This window comes from Cervus canadensis, chromosome 6 (assembly GCF_019320065.1).
Source record: "Cervus canadensis isolate Bull #8, Minnesota chromosome 6, ASM1932006v1, whole genome shotgun sequence".
NCBI lineage: Eukaryota > Metazoa > Chordata > Mammalia > Artiodactyla > Cervidae > Cervus > Cervus canadensis.
Genome location: NC_057391.1, coordinates 47614537 through 47620536, shown reverse-complemented (window position 1 = coordinate 47620536; position 6000 = coordinate 47614537). Strand labels below are relative to the sequence as shown.

The 6000-nt window shown below is 38.7% G+C and overlaps 1 protein-coding gene across 10 annotated transcripts in view; it reads left to right on the top strand.

Annotated features, from left to right (window-relative positions):
• The first annotated feature begins 352 nt into the window (after nucleotides 1–352).
• The window catches only part of RNF111 (ring finger protein 111), an 82740-nt gene continuing 77092 nt past the window's right edge, over nucleotides 353–6000 (top strand). For 4 of the 10 annotated variants that reach the window (XM_043471829.1, XM_043471828.1, XM_043471825.1 and 1 more), the window contains exon 1: nucleotides 353–730. The gene's annotated coding sequence lies outside the window, so the exon portion shown is untranslated. Of the gene's footprint in view, nucleotides 731–799; nucleotides 1069–6000 lie in introns of those variants that run through there. The other 6 variants (XM_043471824.1, XM_043471826.1, XM_043471822.1 and 3 more) reach the window with 6 other exon arrangements.

Sequence of the window (6000 nt, the reverse complement as noted above, 5' to 3'; positions counted from 1 at the left end):
TCATTGGTAAGGATGATTTGAGTACTATTTGCCGTGAAAGACTTAACCATGACGTTTTTGTTCGTTACCTTAAGTATAGTTAATAATTCTGCGGTTGTAACTTTCGGTTATGAAAAAAATCAACCAAGATGTAGTCAGTATTTTGAACGCATTTCACAAATGAACATAAAATGAGCTTTATGACATCGCTAGGTTTCGGCTACAAACTGATGAGGGGAGTACAAAGGGGGAGGGCCAGGGAAGAGGGGGCCGGACGGTGAGAAACGGGCATCTGAGCAAGCGCAGAAACAAACATGTTAATGGAGGCTTGAAGGCTACTGCGCTCTCACTTTGCGAACTGTCGTAAAGCCTTGAGTGTCGTGCTTCCTCGGTAGAGGAGGGATTGGTTAGGCGGCGGCGACTGGAGAGCAGCAGCAGTGGCGGCGACGGTGGCGAGGTGTTCGGTCTGCGCAGCATAGAAACGCCCGCAGTTTCGGGGAACGAGTTCCCGTGGGACCAAATTAGGCATTCTGAACCCAAGCCGGGTCAGCTGGGCCGAACCAGGCGCTGCCGCTGGTACAGTTTTGGTGGCGGTGACAGACGCTGCTCTTGACCGTAGGGGCCTCTTAGGCCAACATCTGAGGCGCAGATCACTGGCTGTCGACGCATCCTCTTCCCCGCTTACATCTCCTGTCTTCCTTCCTGGGCCAGTGATTCCCAGAGCCTGGGGAGAGGGTGGCTAATGATTCAGGTGAGGGGGGCCAGGGGGGAGGGGATCGATTGGAGGCCGCGCGTGCGCGCAACGGGGGAGGGGCCGGGCTGGAGGGGAGAAAGAGGAAGGGCTGCGGCCGCGGAAGGCTGGGGTCGGCGACCGGCCGGTTACTGCTGGCTCCGTTGTGGCTTAGGGTCTGGGTTTCCGCGGAAGATTTGATTGTGTTTGACAGAGCGTTCGTCTCCAGACACACCCACCCTCCTCAGTAAAGGACGGTGGGTGAGGGGATATCTTTCCCTTTTTTGACTCTCTAGAGTCTTAGGACGGGGGCTGAGGACTGAGGCGTGGGAGTGCGATTTGACAATGGAGTGATGAAGGTAACCCGCACCCGGGGTGTTGGAGGGCGCTAAGTCAGCCCTGACGGTTAGGGAGTTGCCTTCTTCTGTGATCAAGGAAACGTAGACCGCGGAACAGCAGAAATACAGACGCGTCAGATTTTGTAAAGTGTTGGTTGGCTGGTCATTATAAAAGAAGCTTGATATTTTTATTTTTATTTATTATTATTTTTTTTTACAGAATTTATCAGAGCCGGTAGCAATGTTGTTGTGGAAATATTTGTTCTGTGCTGCAGAAATGAGGTTTGTCACATAGTTCTTAAATAGGTTAGAGTAGATCTTTACAGATAAGTTCTTAACTCAGGTCTAAGTTTTAACATTTAAAAAAATACCAGGAAGTATAGGGTGTTCGTTTAATTTGTTCGTGTTTGTACTGTGGGGTGACTCCATTGTATTGCATGCTTTCCTGTTTCTTGATTTATGTGCAGGATGAATTTAGAACTCTCTGGGGTGATAAGATGCCAGCTGACATAGATTTCATTTTATAGTTCATAACGCTTTTTGAACCTGACTTAATCCAAACTTTATTTCATTTGGTGTTTTATGTTTAATTTTCTTGTTTTAGGGATCTCTTCAACCAAAAAGCACAGACTGGGGAAAAGATAAACTAAGGTTCCATTTCCTTTCGCATTTCTGTTTTTTTTTGTCATTGCTTTCAAATGTTAGTATGTGATTTGGATATTACATAGACGTTTTGAAATGAGGGTTTCACTAGAGTGAAAGTCTACATTTTGATACTTTGTTACTGTATGTTTTTGGTAAAAATTTTCATGTCAAATGTAAACAATGTTATTTTTCATATTAAACAGTAACATTTAGTTGTGTTTATGAGACAGAACAAGCAGAATGAGAAAGAAACCCTTTTACTCTGAAAAGAATCTTAATTATTTTTTAATGCCTTGCTTTGTTTTACTCTTGTCCATCTCTTATCATTTAACCTTGGACAAATGACATCTCTCCTGTGCATTTGTTTGCCTCTACAGTTCATACTAGTATTCTAAGAACTGGCAAGGGTATTTATGAATAGGTCTGAATAATATTGTAGGGAAACTAGGAAGGGTAGAGTCTCTTCTTGTTTATCAAGGTTGCTGTATCTTATGTGTATGGATATTTCTGTCACTTTCCCCCTTATGTTTGGTGTTTTTTGGTCACTTGCATGTTAGTTCTTCACTGGAGTTGGTTTTTGAAGAAAGATGTAGTAAGAAATAATTTTGTTTTGAATGCACCGTAGTGGAGGTTTCATCTTCACAGATTTCACATCAGTACTCAATTTCTGCAAATAGTTGAAAAATAACTATACTGATCTTTAATATGAGATCAACAATTTACTTGTTTAAAATGAAGGAATAATCAGCAGATATTTCTAAATAGTTATTTTCACTTTAAAATGTAAACTGGAATAAAAACCTCATTGAATCAAACCAGTTAGTTTTTTTCAGATGTTTATTGTATTATTTTGTCAAAAAGGGGTTTCTGTAACATGCTTTACTTAGAGTATAATTAGGTGTGTCCTTGTTTTGACTTTTCCTCTAGTGGCTAGGATTTCAATAGGAAAAAAAGAAGTGACATTACTAAAAATGATGGTAAAGAATATTATAACTTGATATTAGCATTCTATGAGTGACATTATCTTATGAAAGAGTATAGGGTTGGAGACAGGAGATGTGGATTTTAGATGTAGCTTTGCTTTCTGTTCATTAGGTCTGTGACTTTGTTGATGACCACCCTGGGCTTCAGATCTCTCTCAGCTGAAAAATGAGAAGTGTGGGGCAGATAACTCTAGTTTTCTCCAGGTCTCAAATTTAATGGTTTGCATTTTTAGTTAGGTGTTTTTGGGTATTAATTATATTCATCATGACCCATTCCCCAGAAAGAAATGCTATCTGAAAATGTAAAATTCTTCCATGGTGTATGTATATTAGAGACTGGGTTGGGGGGAGAGAGAAGGAAAAAAGCGAGTGAGCCATAGTCTAGATAATACTTCTGTCCCATTGTAGATATTACTCCTAATTTAATGGCTCTCATATGATACTAAAAAAAAAATGGAACTTTATTTTACTCCTGGTAATGTGCTTTAAATCATTCTGAATAAATTTTCTTTCAGAAACCTGTAATCATTGTTCAGTAAAAGTCCAGAAATGCTTTTGAATGCCTTATACTTCTATTCTTTCTTTGCTGTATCCCATAGTGTCTTGGTAACAGCTGGCCTGAGTTTCTGCAGGTACTCAATTTACATCATGATGTGAGCAGTGAGCTACAAATGTTTAAAAACAAATACTAAACTGAACTTTTACTGCATTGCTATTTAATCATTCAGTAAGTATTATTGATTGTCTCATGTTATTGACATTATTCTTGGCCTTCAGTGAAGAAGGCACTCTGCCTTCTTGAAGTGGACGTTTTATTAGAGGAAATAATAAACAGAGCAGCTTTATGTAGTGCTAAGTGCCATGAAGAAGACAGGGGCATATAATGGAGAATGAATGAAAGTGGGACTCTACTGTGCATTGAGAGGTTAGAAAGGGCCTCTTTTTTTAGAGGTAATATTTGATTTGCAATCAGTGATTGGAAAGAATCAGGTATAGTGGCAATCTGGAGGAAGATAGCTGCAGAGGGAATAGTAAATACATTAGATTGGGTTTGATTCTAGAGAATCTACAAGTGTGAATTAATTAATTGGTTTGTCTAATAGATTTTTTCATAATTACTAGTAGTAGTAAAAAGGTTAAAAATATTTATGTAAAAAAAAGAATTTATGTATAGTGACCAAATGTAATGTGTTGACATTATTTAAGTCCTGACTCAAACCAATTGTAGAAAGTAATTTTTGAAGCACTTAGGAGGAAATTTGAAGGTAGATAGCTATTAGATGACATCAAAGGATTATTGTTAGTTTTTGTGAAGAATACTAATGGCATTATGTTTATATAAGAAAATGCTCATTTTTAGAGATGAAAACTGAAAAATGTGGAAGAGAAATAAGATGTCTGGTATTTGTTTAAAAGTTATTTCAGAACCAAAAAAGATGCGAGAGATGAGTGTAGATGAAGCAATTGTGAAATAGCCTGATAATTGTGTTGGAGAGGTAGGTATATGCATAGTAATAATATTCTCTGCTTTTGTGGGGTTTGAAAATTTTCATATTTTTAAATGCATTAGAAATAATTGATACCCTATTTAGATGTCTTCTCCTTTTCTTTCTCTTCCTCTCAATTTTGATAAAATGTAGACTTTTGTTCCTCTTTCTAAACATTCATCATTTATTCAGCAAATATGTCTGCTCTATTTCAGGCCCTGTGTCAGTGCTTGAGTTAAAACAAAGAGCAGGACCTTAAGGCCTGCCTGCAAAGGAGCTTATGGTTTGCTGGATGAATGGAGAATCCCTCAGTGTGGTCTGTGTTGACGTGAAGTCATAGATTTCTGTGTTTTCCTGAGTGTATATGGGATCAGCATCTTAGTGTTTATGTGGTTACTTAAAAAACATTTTTCTTGAGACTTCCCTGGCAGTTTAGTGGTTAAGACTCCACACTCCCAATTTGAGGGTGGGAGTTGGTGGAACAAGTTCGATCCCTGGCGGGGGAACTAAGATCCCACATGCTATACAGAACTGCCTCCCCTCCCCCTCAACCCCCCAAAATTTGTTCAGTTTTGTTTTTCTAGAGAATTGAGAGTTTAGGAAGTTCTATATGCAGCATTGTGCCAGTCTGAGTCACTGTTGCATTCATTTCCCTTATTCATATGTGTTATAGGGCATCAGAATAAGTAATTTTTTAAACCACCTTTTGACATCCAATTTGCCTTTATTTAAATTTTTTTAATTTTGAAATAATTTCACACTTAAAAGATTAAAAAAATGGTACTGAGAACTCTTCAGTATCCTTTAGTCAGATTTACCATTTTAAAAATTTTGTCTCATTTGCTTTAGTGCTCTTTTCTGAATCATTTGAAAATTGCATGTATTATAACCATGTCTCTAAATATTCTTTGTGTATTGTATTCTTTTGCATTATCACAATACAGTTAATGAGATTCAGGTAATCTAACACTGATAGTACTATATCATTAGATAATCTCTAGCCTCTATTACAGTTTTGTCCCTTTGTTCCAGTAATAACATTTGTACCTTTGCACCATTGGCTGAGACAGTAAAGAATCCGCCTGCGATGCAGGAGACCTAGGTTCCATCCCTGGGTTGGGAAGATCCCCTGGAGAAGGGAATGGCTAACCACTGCAGTATTCTAGCCTGGAGAATTCCATGGATGGAGGAGCCTGGCAGGCTAGTCTATGGGGTTGCAAAGAGTCAGACATGACTGAGTGGCTTTCACACACACACAGCATTTCCCCCATAGGATTTGCGTCAGGATTGCCAGTTGCATTTAGTTGTCATATCGCTTCAGTCTCCTTTCGTCCGGAACAGTGTCTTAGGCTTTCTCTTTCATTGTGTTAACATTTTTGAAGAATACAGGCTTATATATGTCATAGAATATTTCTCAGGTTGGATTTGTGGATGTTTCCCCATAATTAGTTTTGGGCTATGCCTCCCCAATTGGGGATTTTGTATCCTTTCTGGGGTATGATACTGAAGTACATGCCGTTGGCCTGCCCCTCAGTGGTGATGTTAGTTTTTTAGTTTCTGATCATGGTGTTGTCTGGTTTCTTCACAAGGATGTATAGTTATTATTTTTCTTCTTCACCTAATAAGCAATCTGTGGGTATAACTTTGAGATAGTGCAGATATCCTGCTACTAATCAGATCTGTATCTTCATCAAAGTTCCCTCCTATATTAACATCCATTGATGCTTCTTGCCTGTACTGATGTTTACACTGATGGTTGCAGAATGATTATTTTCTGACTCTTCTTTTATGTCAGTAGGCATTCTGTTTTAAGAAAGAAAAATCCGTTTATCTCATTG